Genomic DNA, 16,187 nt, shown 5'->3' with positions numbered 1-16,187 from the left:
TAAAAAAATACATAATTACCATATTTGGTAAGTATCTTCTCACTGTATCTTATATTTTTATAGGAAGAAATAAGATATTCAACTTAATTCAAATGAACTCAGTTCAATTCAAATCAAAATGCCTCTACTGTAAGTGTCCAAGAGGTGCTTTAAATTTAAAAAGTTTCTCGTTATCCAAGTTAGATATATTTTGTGTAATTCTCTGAGATTCTTGTGGAAAACTATTTCACAATTGCAAGGTATTTTCAGATTTGTATATAAGCAATGATCAATTATCAATATTTCTCCTGGGTATTTCCAGAAAGCAGTGCCTTCTTATAAAAAATAAATTGTTATTTACCTATAGCTTAGATATTTTTCCAGCTGTTCATGCCAGTCCCTTAGCTTTCATTAGCACCAAGGAGTTATGCATGATGAAGGGAAAATATTTACCAATGGAAAACATGTTGACTAATGAAATGATGCATTCCACCTATTACATTTAGGAAGATAAGACTACATATGCAGGCATCTAATTGAAGTGATATTTTTCATGTTCAATCACAATCGTTTGAAAATCTTTTAAGGAAGTATTTATATTCAAAATTACCTGGACTAAATATAAACAATAAATAAATACTTTTAAAAGACCTACATCACTAAACAATTTCTTATGATTTTCTTAGGGAAGCCTCCCCTTTTGCATAGCTAATGCTGTGGCAGCTTGAAATTGAGGTCCATGTATTAGTCTGTTAGGGCTGCTATAACAAAATACCACAGACTGGTTGGTTTAAACAAGAGACATTTATTTTCTCACCATCTAGAGGCTGGGAAGTCCAAGATCAAGGTGCTGGCAAATTCAGTTTCTGGTGAGGGCTCTCCTCCTGGCTTATAGACAGTTATCTTCTCGTTATTTCCTCAAAAGGCCTTTCACTGGTGTGCAAGGAGAGTGGGAAGAGAGAGAGAGAGAGCTCTGATGTCTCTTCTTATAAGGACACCAATCCTATGGGATCAAGACCTCACCCTTATGTCTTCATTTAAACTTAATTATGTTCTTAGAGGCCCCATCTCCAAATACAGTCAATTTGGGAGTTAGTGTTTCAACACATGTATTTTAGAGGGTACAAACATTCAGTCCATAACCGACCATAGAGTTCAACTCTGTTATAAAAATTTGACAGTTTGTATACACATTTTATTACAAATTAGAGAATGATTTATTCAATTTGAATGATAATTTGCTTATACTTATACACTTGTACCTTATATAGAAATTGTCCCTAGCTTCATGAAACCATCTTTAGTGCAAATATAAGACATACTTACATTCTATTACTGAAATATGCTTCCACAGTGCAGTGCGATTGATGAATTCTGACCGACTGTTTCTTCAGTTTGAAATAGAACCTCACATTTGAGCAAAAATGTAATATTCACTTAGATTACAGATTTTCTGAAAAAATATGTATGTTCACATTTCCTCACTTTTTGTCACAAAACCCTTTGAAGTATACTTTTAGTGATAATCTTAATGTCTCTAATAACACAGTTGAATATATTGTAAGAAGAAAGAAGTTAGTCAGGAACTTAGTGCCAAGAGACATCTGTTAATTTATTGTGATCTACCCTTCAAAATATTTATTATTCTGGACCAGTAGAGATGCATGGTTATTATAGGTTATATTATAGGCTATATGCCCGCCAAAGTGAGATTGTGTCAACAGATATACTTTTGTACACGTTATATGTTAAACTCTCCAGCGTTTGCACATGAACCCACTGAATCACCACGTTGCTAGTAGTATCCTCTGCACCCCAGTGTCTCCTGATTTACTACTTTCTTTTGGCCATGACATGAAATACAACGCATCTCAAGCCAACCTTTTTCCTTCCTACACTTCACTTTTCACAAAGATTTACATTAAAGCATAAGTGAGAAAAAGAAGTAAGCCTCCCTCCAAACCCTGAATGACTGAGATGTATTTGGCTATTACTAGAAAATTGCTTCTTACCTTCAGTACATTCTGAAAAATAGACATATTCTTTATGCCTTTAGTACACAGTGCTGATTGCATTTCTTTAAGCACGTCTTGCTAAATGTCCTCAAGTTTCTAGTAGGTGTATCAGCTATTACTGATACTGTTGTTTTTGTGGTCTGTTTTCTATTTCATTTTCTTGAAATGGGCATTAAATACTGTTGGAGGGTTTCTGGAATTAAAGAGAAGGCTCAGGTAAACATATCTGCCAATGATCTCAAATTGCTACATTTTCATTTGGGGTTTCAAAAATATTTTAGGGGCTTCCCTTCCCATTGTTTTCTCAGATATTGACCATTAGTACTGTTTTAACAGTTACTTTCTTGACTTTAGAAATCCTTTATGGTCTTCTAATAAATTATGTGGACACTGTTGCCTTCCAGCAAATTCCTGACATTACTTCCCCTATTATTATAACGATTTACCAAAGAGAATACATAAATTGACACACTTGGAGACCCTGTTATTTGAGAGTTCCCATTCAAATGTTATTTATTGGGAGCTGATCACTAAGAATCCTAAGAAAAATAGTTGGTATTGACCCAGCTAGCTAGTGTGGCTCGTGTAATTATCATACGCAGCCATATAAAACACAGCTATATGCAGTCAAAGATCCATGAACACAATTCACAGTAACATCGTTGAAATTCAGCAGACAGACAGACCTGAATTTAAATTCCAGCTTCACCACACATGAACTTCCTTCTGGAAGTTACTAACCTGCGGAAACTTCTGTTTCTTCATTGGAGGCTGATGAAATTAGAGATTATGTATATACCACCTAGTACAGTCCCTGGCAAATCTTTGAGAGCCAATAAATTGTCATTATTATTGAGTTTTTCTTATATATCTGTGAGACCAGGCTATTACTTGGTCTTCAAAGAGATGTTATGACACAAATTTAGTCTTTAGCTATGTATGACTTTGTAGAAAATATTAGTAATATTAAATATTTTGTTACTTTTCATAAGATCAATATGAAAACCTTAAAAACTTCCATACATTTGTTTTTATAAAAATATCATACTACATAAACTGTGATGAATAGATGGCAAGGCAAAGTGGAGCAGAGGGACCAGTTAGGAGGCTACTAATCCAAATGCACCGTGATGATAATTTATAAGACAGATTCAGGAAAATTCGATGATAGGAAATAGGGTTATAAATGGCAGATTCAAAGTGAATTCCTAGGGTTTTGTCTGAAACAACTGTTTGTGCTGTCATTTACTAAGAAAGAAAGCTATAAATGGAGTAAAATCAGGTTCAAGAATAAAGTAAATTCAGTGCTTTTTAAATTGATGCATAATTGGCATACAATAACATGCACAAATCTTAAGTATTCAATTTGACATGCTTTGATTATTTTATTCACTGGTGCATGCACAACACAAAATAATACCTGGGACATTTTCTTCACCTCAGAAAGTTCCCTCATGTCTTTTTCCAGTTGATTCAACTCCCCTTCCCTAAGCAATGATTTTCTGACTTCTGTAATTGTAGAATAGCTTTATGAATCCTCAGATTGCATACTGATGGACTCCTACAGAATGTATTCTTCTTTGTCTGGGCTTTTCATTTTAGCCAAATAATTTTGAGAATGCCATGTGTATTGGTAGTTTATTCTTTTACATTGCTGACTAGTATTCCATTGTATGAAACTATCCCAATCTGTCCATTCTCCTGTAGATAGACTTTTGGGTTGTTTCCTGGTTTTGGCAATTATGAATAAAACTGCTATGAATATACTTATAAGTCTTTATTTCAGATATATATTTTCATTTCATTTGTGTAAATACCAAAGAGTGGAATTGAAGGGTTGTGGAGTAGATGTATGTTTAATTTTAATAAGAAACTGGCAAACGATTCTCCAAAGTGGTTTTCATTTTGTACTCTCAGCAACAGTATATGAGAGTTTCAATTGTTCCACATTCCATCCTGTATTTAGTGTAGTTTGTTTGTTTATTTGTCACTCTAGTAGATGTGAAAAGATATCTCTTTGTGGTTTTCTTTTTTTTTTTGACTTGGCATCAACTTTATTAGTTTTTATCACTAACATGCTTGGGCAGATTTGTTACTTGAAGCTGGTTAAAGAAAAAGGAGTTTTAACAAAATGATATGCTGGATAATTCTTGATGCTTACTGAAGAATACTAGTACACTATTGAGAGCTCAAGCTAACTGAATTAGAACTTGCTTCCTTTCTGATTTGTGAAGACATTTTGCTATTCAACTTTTTCTTTTTCTCATTACAAGACCCTAAAATGTAAGATGGGCACACAGGTTTCAAAAGTTCTGTCAATACTTTAATTTCAAAGTATCCACCCCGAATGCAGGCTAAAACGTCATCTAGGTCCCTGTAATGTCCCTCTCATTTCTTCCTAAGTTGAAGTTCAGATAGCACTTTGTAGTCACACAGAACAGGAATCTTTCATGCATGAGCTCCAAGAATGCTAAGGATTAAGAATATAATGAGTTCAGAAGAAATGAACGGGATAACATAGGAGGAGGGTTCAACCCTTGCAGGGTTCAACTCACAAAGATGTTAGAACAAGTTATGCTCCATCCAAAGAGTCAGTGTATTTCTGGACAAGGCACAGGACCTGAAGAGGGAACCCTTAGATGTCTTCCACTTCTTCACCATAATGCACGGGAGCCCACCTTGCGCCTCTGACACAGCCACTGCCTGGCCTCTGGAGACAAACAGGCTGTGACACTCCAAAACCTCAGTCCTTGCCTGCGGCTGGAGCAGCTGCTACAAATAGGTGATGTACTGGTGCCAGTGGCTAGCCCTGTTCCAGGAACATGCTCTCAGACGAACAAGTGAAGAGAGTGTCAGGTCCCCCATGTTGGGTTTCTTTCTGAAGTGCTGTCCAGTTAGTTGGTCCTGATGCAGCAGGCTTCTAGAAGGAAGCTTCCTCTAGTGGAGCTCTCCAGGCAGGCAGTCTGAGAAGCTCCATCACCCTGAGTCCACTTAATACATATAAGGATATTAAGTTTGCTTGTAGGACACATGAAAATAGCTAATATATAAGAAGGAAGAACAACCTATGCTTTCTCTACAGGACCTGAATCTACAGACAGATCGATTCTAATAGCTCAGCACTTCATCTACTCACTGCCAGGCTTTCATGGCAGTTTCAAAGTCAACTCAGAGGCAAGTTCTTCAGGAAAACAAGTGGTGTTAAGAGAAAAAAGAAGCATTACCTTCAATTTATGGAAACTAAAAGGAACACTGCCACATTCCTGTCCATTCTGTTTGAAGCTAAGTCTTTGGTTTTCAAATGAAAAAAACCTTAAACCCATAAACTTTGAGAAGATTAATTCGGGTATCTTCTGGTTTAAAAAAAAAAAAAAAGACAAACCCCTTCAACCAATGAAAATCTGTAAGGGAAGGAGCAGAGTTCAGGCACTCCGGAGAATAGATGTGGAGGAAACACATCCGCCCGCCTGCCCGCCCGCACGCGCACACACTGCACACGACCAACAGGCAAAGACTCAGTATGTGACTGCTAAGTTTAATTCAACGCTACACCCACTCCTGCCTTGTAAAAATAACAGAATGCTCTTCTCAAAGTTACATCGCCATGTGAGCACTGGTTTGTTGTTTTTGATACAGCCTTACAAAAAGTTGGCACCAAATGCACATAAAAAAAGTTTTAAGGCTTAATAAAAATACAGATGAGTAATTTCTTAATGCAGCTTGGAGGTTGAGAAAAGGATGCCAAGAGTTAATGAAGCTTCCAAATACAGGCAGTCCCTAACGTACAGAGCATTTTCCAAATGCAAATAGCCTCCCCCATCAGGTTCAAAGGAGCAAAAACTTTTCTGCTGTTCCTCCCAGGGACCAGGCTGCCCGGGGCTCTCTAAAGCCATGCGCATGGCCCCAAGGAGGGAAAGGAAGACAGAAGATGGGGACAAAAGTAAGGCGATGTGGTCACTGCTGCCCAGAGGCTCTGCTCTGGTTGTTTTCCTCCTTCCCCCAGCTCTGCCCCAGAAGTCCCTGCCAGGGGACAGATCTAGAAAGCTCTTCCCCTCATGTAACTGACAGTGAGACTGAAGCCCTGACGTGCCAGCAGCACGTCAGGGTCTTCTTGGCGATCCAATTTGGAATTCACAAATCATTTTCTTGTATATTAAAAAAAAAAGTTAGAAATAGCAGTTCATTTCTACCTTTGGAAGATCTTACTAAAAGCTAAACAAGTTAGTGTGTTTAACTAACTAAGTTAGTGTGTTTGAGCTTAAAAGCTAACCACCATGTATGACATTTTTTAATGTGGAGAAAAATGCTCTGAATTCCAGACAACTTTCCTATAAATGACCATTTGAAGGATGGAGGAGATAGGAAGCACTTGATAGAGTCACATGGAATCAGTGTTTCTCGGCTCCAAAGTCAGCAGGGGGACAGAAAGGCAAAGTGTCTTTACTTGGCAAAGCACCGTGCGAACCCCCCAGCGCCGGCGGAGGACGTGAAGTTTGGCAGGGAGCTCCTGCAGGCACGTGAGTGTCCAGGCCACTAGGAGTGCGACTGCACTTTAACAACGATGAAGACATTTTTAGCACCTGCATTAGCTCTGTAGGCACTCGTACCAGTAGCTCCAGCCCAGACTGTTGGTCCCACGTGACTGCAGTACAGGAACCGAGACCATAGCCCTCCAGAGGCTCGATGGGAGAAACTTTCGCCTGATAGATTACAGCAGCACGATTCTTGCCAGCCCATTATCTTTGCTGGCAAATACCATAGAATGGACCGGTTGAGACTTTACTGCCAAACTATTTAATGTCTTAGCCTGAGGTCTCTAAGGCTCGTCTGGAAACTGTGAATATGGTCCAGAGGTTCTGCAAAGCTTTATAAAGGGTGGCCTAAGAAAACTTTCCTTCCTCTTTGGTGTACCTGAGCAACAAACTTTTTTCTAGAAAGGTGTCAGAAACAGACCAGAGTCAACAGTTACTGATGTAAAGCTAGTACTTGAGAACAGCTCTTGAGCTATTATGACAGAATCCAAACCTAAGAACCCAAGGTTCTCAAGCATCTCTTCTTCCCACTGTCAGCAGGAATATAAAGGAAGACACATGAAGGAGTTAAACAATCCCATTACCTGGATATATCTGGGTAGTTTTTAAAGTCCTGTAGAAGTTAGTGGTCTTGCAGAAAGGAAGTGTCGCTGGTGAAGGGAACTGTCTACATCACTAGTGTGGAGCAAAGGCCTGGACTTAAGGCTGATTCGGAAAAAAGGAACAATTCACAAGCAAAACTGCCTGTAAAGAGCCCCAAACCAGTCTCTCCTGGATGAAAGGAAGAGATTTCTACATAAGATCTGGCCAAGGATTGAGAGGGCAGAAGCGGGGCACCTCGGGAGATCAGGGTGCAAAATCTTTCCATAAAGCGTACGACTGAGAACAACATTTTGGTTTTTTGTTGACAGTTGCTGAGGAAAAGCAATGAAGATGTTTCAAGAAAATCTGCAGAACTGAAGCGAAAAACACTGCGGCCGAAGTCGCAGGAACGGAGACCGTGTCCATGAAGGGTAAACGGCGTCAGGACCTCAGGGTTCTATCCAGATACCCGCCTCCCCACCCCGCCAGGGTTTCAGTGTGTCTTGCTCTTCTATCCCACAGCAACGGACATGTGGTTTTTGGTTTTCTCTCCAAGGCTTTAAACTCTGCTACTGTGTTAGTGATTCCTAGATACCCAGCTAGCCAACACACCAAGGACGCGAAGAGCCCACTCCTCAGGCGCACCTGGCCTGGCACCGCCTCCCCGCCCACCCACCCGAGAGCTCCTCCCACACCAGGCATCACGTTTCCTCCCTTGGTTTCCGGCAGGCGAGGTCTCCGGCTTCTCGTGATGGCAGTGAAGCCGGAGCGGCAGCTGCAGGTGACCACCCAACAGACTGTCTCCCCACCCTGCTCCTTCGGGCTAAAGAAACTACAACTTTGAAATCCTATCTCTCGAGTTTCCTGTCTGGCTCTGGGGGACGCAGCAGCGTCTCAATAGAAGGAGACGCTGGACTTGCCTCCAGGCAGGTTCAGGACTTTGTTGTGGGAGCGAGGCCTCGCGCTCAGCCTGGGCTCATGACTGCCGATGGCGGGCGCCGGCTGCTGGGCACGGGCTGCTCCTCCCGGGCCACCGGGCGCCCCAGCTCTTGTCTGGGGGAGGCGCTGGCTGCGGCTCTAAGGTCCGGTGTGTCCTCTCCCTCACACAGGAACACGTGGTCCTTGGGTTTGTTGGGTGTGCCATGGGTGAAGCAGCAGCGACTGGGGAGTCCAAAATGTCACTGGCCTTCCCACCAGGGGGGTTCAGACGCTGTCGAGTCTGCACAGGCGTGGATTCGTCAAATATACCACTTCCTTTCCCCCCAGGGGGCTTGGTCCTTTTGGGTATGTTCTGAGGTTCTTCAGTGGGTCCCAAAATATTAGATGCCATCCTGTTAAGGCCTGCGTGGAGGTGCGGCTGCTTCTGGACGATCGCTCGGCTCTCCTCCCGGGGGCTCCATGGCCCTGGCGGCGGCCCGGCCTCCCTCGCTCTCCCGCGCCCGGAACGTGTCGCCCGCCACGCGGAGCCTCCAGCCCCTGTGGTTTTCATTTTACTTTTTATGTCCCTGATCGCAAATGATTTTGAGTGCCTTTTCATGTGCTTATCTTTTGAATATCTTGAATATTGAATATGCTTGTGCTTATCTTTTGAATATCTTGAATATTGAATTTTTGAATATCACTTGAATATCTTCTTTTGGAAATTGCCTGTTGTAATAATATATCCATTAAAAAAATTAGACCATTCATAATTTTATTGTTTATTGTAGGAGTTTTTGTATAATCTGAATATGTGTTTTTGTCATATAAATGTCATGAATATTTCTCCTTGCATTTGGTTTATCTCTTCATTTTTAAGGGAAATCTTTTCATGAGCAGAAAATTTCCAATTAATCCATTTCACTTCTGCTAAAAGTTGAGTGGTTTTTTTTTTGTTTGTTTTTGTCCTTACCAAGAAATCTTTGCTTACTCTAAGGTTATTAGGATATTACAGTTTGGATCCTTTTAGAAGTTTTACTGTTCTGAATTTTCAATTTAGACCTATGACTTATCTCAAATTAATCTTTGTGTATGGTTTGAAATTGGGGTCTACTTTCATATATATATTTAGTTGTTTAATCAACATTTGTCAAAAAAAACCCCTCTTCTTTCCCAATTTATTTATCAAATGGCTAGATATGTGAGTCTGTTTCTGGACTCTATTCCGTTCATGAATCTCTCTATCTTACACCAAAATCACACTTAGTTATGTAAATTTTGAAATCAGTTCATGTAATTTCTTCAACTATTTTTTTTCAAGATATTTTCCAGGTTCTTTGCATTTCCATAAGAATTTTAGAATTTTCTCACCAATTTCTACTAGAATTCCTTTTAGGATTTTGTTCGGGATTGTGTTGAATCCATGGGGAAAACTAGAGAAGGAACATCTTAAAAATATTGAACCTTCCAATACATAAAATGGTAAATCTATCCCTTTGGGTCTTCATTAATTCCTTTGGGCAATGTATTCTATTTTTCAATATACAGGTTGTGCATATATTTCATTGGATTTAATAAAGTATTTTGGGGCTTCCCTGGTGGCGCGGTGGTTGAGAGTCCGCCTGCCGATGCAGGGGACGTGGGTTCGTGACCCGGTCCGGGAAGATCCCACATGCCGCGGAGCGGCTGGGCCCGTGAGCCATGGCCGCTGAGCCTGCGCGTCCGGAGCCTGTAAAGTACTTTGAAATGTTACTTTTTTTTTTTGCGGTACACGGGCCTCACACTGCTGTGGCCTCCCCCCCTGCGGAGCACAGGCTCCGGACGCACAGGTTCCGCGGCCATGGCTCATGGACCCAGCTGCCCCGCGGCACGCGGGATCTTCCCGGACCGGGGCACGAACCCGCATCCCCTGCATCGGCAGGCGAACTCTCAACCACTGCACCACCAGGGAAGCCCTGAAATGTTACTTTTAATGGTATTGTTCATTGCTAGTAGATAAAAATACAAATCATTTTTATATATTTATTTTGAATCCTGTGATCCTGATCACTTCACTTATTAATTTTAGCCATTGTTTTGTAGACTACATAGAGTTTTATACATAATCATGGCATTTTCACATAAGGACAGTTTTACTTATTCCTAGATTTTAGGTTTTTTATTTATTTTTAAATATTTTTACTTTATTGCACTGGCTTGGACATTCAATACAGTGCTAAACAGAAGTGGTAAAAGTGAATATCTTGACCTTTTTTCCTCTCTCAGGAGAAAAGGGCTCAATATTTTATTAAGTGCAATGTCAGCATTAGACTTTTCTTAAATTCCCCTTCTTGGATTAAGGGGAAGTTTCTTTCTATTCTTAGTTTGATGTGTTATTTTTTTAAAATCATGAATGGGTGTTGAATTTTGCCTTTTTTTTTTTTTGTCCTCCTAAGAAAGTCATATGGCTTTCTCTTTTATTCTGTTAATGTATTGAGTTACATTGATTTTTGAATGAAACACTAGACTAAATTTCTGGGATAAATTACCTTTGCCATAACATATTATCCTTTTTATACATGGATTGATTGAATTCATTAATATTTTGTTATGAATTTTTGCATCTGTGTTTGTGAGAGATATTGGTCTGATTTTTTTCTTGTAATATTTCACCACAAAGTTATTCTGGTTTTATAAAATGTATTGGGAAGTCTTCTCTCTTCCACTAATTTCTGAAAGTTTGTGTGTAATAGGTATTATTTCTTCCTTAAATACTTGGTAGAATTCAACAGTGAAGCTATCTGAGTCCACGGTTCTTTGTGGGAAAAAAAATGATATTAATTTCCTTTACAGTTATCGGTATTTTGTGCTGTCTATTTTTGTGTGTGTATGTGTCTGATGAAATTGTCCATTTACCTAAGTTGTCAAATTTATTGGCATAAAGTTGTTCAAAATATTCACTTATAGTCATTTTAATGGTTACAGTGTCTCTAATGATTTTTTCCTTTTTATTCCTGCTGTCGTTGTGTTCTCCTTTCATGAAACTACGACAGGCCAACATTTTAGCTTGCAAGGAGGGAAAGCTCTCCCAGTCCTTGACAATAACCTGGACAAATTTTTCAGCAGTCCAAGATTTGACTGATTTAAAGTTAATAATGATTCATTTGTTATTTTACCAGCTTTTTTTTTCCAGCTATCTCAATCCGTTAATACTTGTACAATATTTGTAAATTCCTTGATGCAAGGTAGTCCTCAGAGCTAATATTTAAAGAAGCAAATGTGTTCATTTCATTGATAACTAAAAATTAAATACACAATACACTGGGAGGTACTTCAGTATTTCCACGTTGACATTACCTACCCCATTACTTAAAAGTAGATTTTAATTTATTGAGCTATTCAAGAATTATTGAGAGCCCTATTAAGCCAACTCTTGTGGAAGGTGCTGGAAATATAATGAGGAGTAAGACACAGTTCTTGCCCTGAAGGAGCTTACATTTGAGTATTGAGAAAGACGTGTTACCATGACTTGATGGCTTAGTCTAACAAGTGATATGATAAAAGTGGGCACAAGAGACAGAGAGAGAAGACTTAACTCAGTCTTATCTAGGACAGGCTTCTAGGAGGAAGTGTCATATAAATTCAATTCTGAGGAATGAGTAAGAGCTAGCTAAGCCATTCTCAGATTCCTGTCCCTCAGAGACTGCAAAAATACAATCTGTCTTCATTATTCACAGATTCTCTATTTGCAAATTCGCCTACTTGCTAAAATATGTTCATAACCACAAAATCAACATCATGGCATTTTTACAGTCATTCACCGCCATGTGCAGAGCAGTGAAAAATCTGAGTAGCCCAATGATTGCGCCTCTTCCCAGTTAAGATCAAACAAGGCGATCTCTGCCATCTTCTATAAGGTCTCCTACTGTAAACAAGTGTCCTTTTCATTGTCTATTTGGTGCTGCGTTTTTCGAATTTTGGTGTTTTTTTGATGGTGATTTCGTTGTTTACAATGGCCCCAAGCAAAGTGCTGAAGTGCGTCTAGTGTTCCTAAGTACAAGAAGGCTGTGATGTGCCTTTTGGAGAAAATATATGTGTTAGACAAACTTCTCTCAGGCATGAATTATAGAGCTGTTGACCACGAGTTCAATATTAATGAATCAACAGTATATATTAAACAAGTTGTTTTTAATGAGTAATACACATAAAACAAATTTATGTATCGATTGGTTGATAAAAAGTTTGTGGCCAGAGGCTTGCAGGAGCCTAAGCCTGTGGAGCAATGGTTCAGTATTCACTACTTCTGTGTTTGCAGTGACTTTATAAAATATAACTACTGTAAATAATGAGACTCAACTCTAAATGTTTTCTGTTTTAAGCACTAAGTTTTGAGATAACTGGCTATGCAGCAATAGATAACTAAAAGAACATATAAAGTCCAATGATGTAGCCTTTTTATAAGGCCTATATGATCTGACAGCTGATACACCCTTCAGGAGTGTGTCTAATGTCTAGCCAAAAATATTTTAGTACAGAATGAATGTGTACATTTGCAGGTGAACATTCATTCTTTTTTGTTGGAATTGGCATAGCTCTGTAGACTATTTGGAGCTACTGTGTTTTGAGATATTCTGAATTGTTTTCTATTTGGAAGTAACTTAATGTATCAAGAGTTGGCCACATCCAGTGCCTTCCCACTTAACTTTGTTTTCAGGATCTCTTTTAACAATGTATTGTGAACAACGTACGAATATTAGAAAATACCAGTTTTGTGGCTTTTCCATTGTATAAATCAATTTTAAAAATCAACCAAACAAGGTTACACTGGCTATGTGTGAAAAGGAATGTCTTGACAACCTAAGGTCCCTGCTTGGTTTGCATTCTCCATGATTATACTTGTTTCATACTTGTTAAGACAATGATCATTATTTAAGCTACAGAAGAGCTTTGCCTACCTCTGATGAACACACACAGGTGTAGGGTGAGCCATTAAAGAAAGATTAAATTGTTGGCTCCTTATTAGAAAGTCCCGCTTATTTTGTTAAAAGGTACCAGATTATGTATAAAAATAGAAAATAGCTGAATTGGGCACAGGCATTCTGCTGGGATTAGATGAATGGCAGCTGCGAAACCATTGTGAGATGCAAAAGCGCATTTTAGCTTTCGCTAAAAAGACTGTGGCTCTCACTTTCCTTGCAGCTCTGGCCCATGTCTTGCTGCCAGCTCAGCTGTTAAATTACTGTGATATTGGAAAACAGGCTGGAGCTGGCTGTGTTGATAAGGAAAATAATTTAGGAAGTCCCTGTGCTCACTCCTAAGAATGTTGCCTTAAATGGATAAAGAATAATAATCATAATATTCAAGTATATGAGGTGCGTAATCAATATCTTAAAAGATGTATGAAAAATAAAGTATCTTACCTGTGATATTAAATATTTACTGAAAATTTATAAAATTGTTCATTTCATAGACAACACTGGTTCTGATGCTGGTTTTCTGTGGGGACAGGGATAATAGGAATCAAGTTGTTATTTGACCCAGAAGAGATATGAATACACAACATATATTATTTTCAATCTAAGAGATAACTCAAAAATCTATACATCAGATCTTCTGGGATTCTTTTTGTGGAGTTCACTAATATTCAAAGATTTTAGAACTTGAACACAGCACCAGGAATCTCCACACTGACTCACATCCTTTGTAGTCTCCAATATTGCTCTGAGAATCACAAGAGATGTAACTTATTCGAAACTTAGTGCTGCTTAGACACAAAGTCATAATTCTTGCCTTCTTCTACTGTGGAAATGGGAAGAAGGGCCTGAGAAGAAATTAATCAAGTACTTTACTTCTATTCCCTTCCTGGCCAACAACTCCCCCCCACCCCCTTCCCCCAGGTTAATAATTCCCATTGGTGGTAAGGGGAAATGGCAAAAAGACATTCAGTTCATTAATTCAGAAAAGTAAATGAACCAATGTTTATGAAAATAGTCAATTTTGGAATTGGGGAGGGGCAACTCTCAGGTGTACCCATTTCAAATTTCTATGTTTTAAAAGTTTCAATAATGTTCATATTTCTTTTAAGCATTGTACTTTTGAGCACAAAATGGTTTAAATAAGATTTTAATTTCTTTAAATAATCCTCAAGGAGCCTAAAATAGAGCTGTATTCTGTGCATTACAGTTTAATAGATGTGTTGTTATTTAAACTGACTGCAGTTGTATTTGATTTTTTTCATATAATTAGATTCAGTCTAGCCTTTTGGTCTAGCCTACTGGTAATTTTCTTCATTGGAAAATCTGTTAAAAACTTTGATCTCTTTTTGAACCTCCCCATTAATCAGTTCAGTTCACTGATCTGATTCTAAAATATAAGCATATGAAAAGACTGAAATAATTGGTTTGCTCTGAATTACACAAGTTCATCTGGATAGAATCTATGGAGACAATAGGAAAGCTGAAAAGAGTGTGAAAGCATTTCCTTTAGTGGTTTCTTTATGCTGGAAAGAATGATACATTTGTATTTATCTCTGAAACAAAAAGTCACCAACACAAGATTAGGAATTAATATTTTCTTATGAGAAAGATGTATAATTTACATATAGGTTAGTTTACCTTAACAAAAATGAATTTTAACTTTTACTTTTTAAAAGATGAGAAATATTTGGTGAAATGCCTTAAACTCCATTTTAATTTACTGTTATGACCAGATATATACATAAATAGTTCATTAAATACAAGGAAAAAAGAAAAAAAAATAATGATGTTAACAATTAATTACTTGTGTTTTAGGGATAAAATCCATTGACAGATTTTTTTAAATTAACAAGCTTAATTTTTTTTAGAGTAGTTTTAAGTTCACAGCAAAATTGTGTGGAAACTACAGAGAATTCCATGTATTTCCTATTTCCACACACCCACAACCTTCCCTGCTATGGACATCCCACACCATAGTGGTACATTTGTTACAATCAATGAACCTATATTGACACATGATTATCAACCAAGGTTCATAGTTTATGTTACAGCAAGACAAACATCTTCCAACATATATAAATATATATATATATAACACATACACCTTCATACATGCATTTCTTTATTCATATGATATCCAAAATTTTAGAAGAATGTGCACAATTTATTATAAAATTGTAACAAAGACTGGAGAGTGTTTTGATCATTCTGGAAAGATGAAGCTCAGTATAAATACAACCTTGGAAATTGTCCAGAGATTGTGGCAATATCTTTCTTCTAAATAGTTAGATATCCTTTCATTAAAGATCCCAAGTACTCTTAAAGGGATCTTGTGACAAGTATAGTGCAAATGCTAGACAGGGACCAGAGGGGGTATGTTTTTCCATATTGAAGTGGTCCTCACCCACTTTGACCTTATCTCTTGCAGGAAGCATAGCCTGTGTCGTGGTAGTGGGGTGGAGTATCTGGAAACTGTGCTGTACATGTGGTGAGACAGCCTGAAGCAACTGTTATTTGGCTGTTTGTTGAGTCCCTGCTCACATTATTTAAAGTTATGTAAACTGGTGTTGGAGAATATTGTGTGGCAGAAATCTTTTCGTTAATTCCTAACTTAGGACCAGTTGATACTGAGTCTGTGGTTGTGAAGCAGTCAGTCAGATCCCTGGGTCTAATTAACTCTGGTGGACCTGACAAAATAGTTCCATGAACCTTCCAATGAAGGGCCAGACCATGGATCATTATGAAGTCTGACTCTGTTATGAACTGAATGTTTGTGTTTTTCCTAAATTCATGATGAAATCCTAATGCCCAGTGTGACAGTGTTAGGAGACCAGCATTTGGGAGATGATTAGGTCATGAGGGTGGAGCCCTCATGAATGGGGTGAGCGCCCTTATAGAAGAAACCCCAGAGGACTCTCTAGCACCTTCTGCCATGTGAGGACACAGTGAGAAGGTAGCCATCTGCAAATCAGAAAACAGGCCCTCACCAGACACTGAATCTGCTGGCGCTTTGATCCTGGACTTCTCACCCTCCAGAACTGTGAGAAATAAATGTTTGTTGTTTAAGTTGTCAGTCTACGGTATTTTTGTTATAGTACCCCAAAGGACTGAGACATTTCACCTACACAAACAACAAGTAATCCTAGATCAACTTTCTGTTTTTAAAATCTCAAGCTGCAACCTTAAACCAGGGCATATATAACTCC

The 16,187-nt window shown here is 38.6% G+C and overlaps 1 pseudogene; it reads right to left on the bottom strand.

Moving 5' to 3' along the window:
- Positions 1 to 8,002: 8,002 nt before the first annotated feature.
- On the bottom strand, positions 8,003 to 8,535 carry LOC115858378 (jupiter microtubule associated homolog 2 pseudogene; annotated as a pseudogene).
- Positions 8,536 to 16,187: the final 7,652 nt, after the last annotated feature.

The sequence above is a fragment of the Globicephala melas genome, chromosome 1, assembly GCF_963455315.2.
Source record: "Globicephala melas chromosome 1, mGloMel1.2, whole genome shotgun sequence".
NCBI classification, from domain to species: Eukaryota; Metazoa; Chordata; class Mammalia; order Artiodactyla; family Delphinidae; genus Globicephala; species Globicephala melas.
Note: the sequence above shows the minus strand (reverse complement) of the source record. Positions and strands in the feature narration are given on the sequence as shown.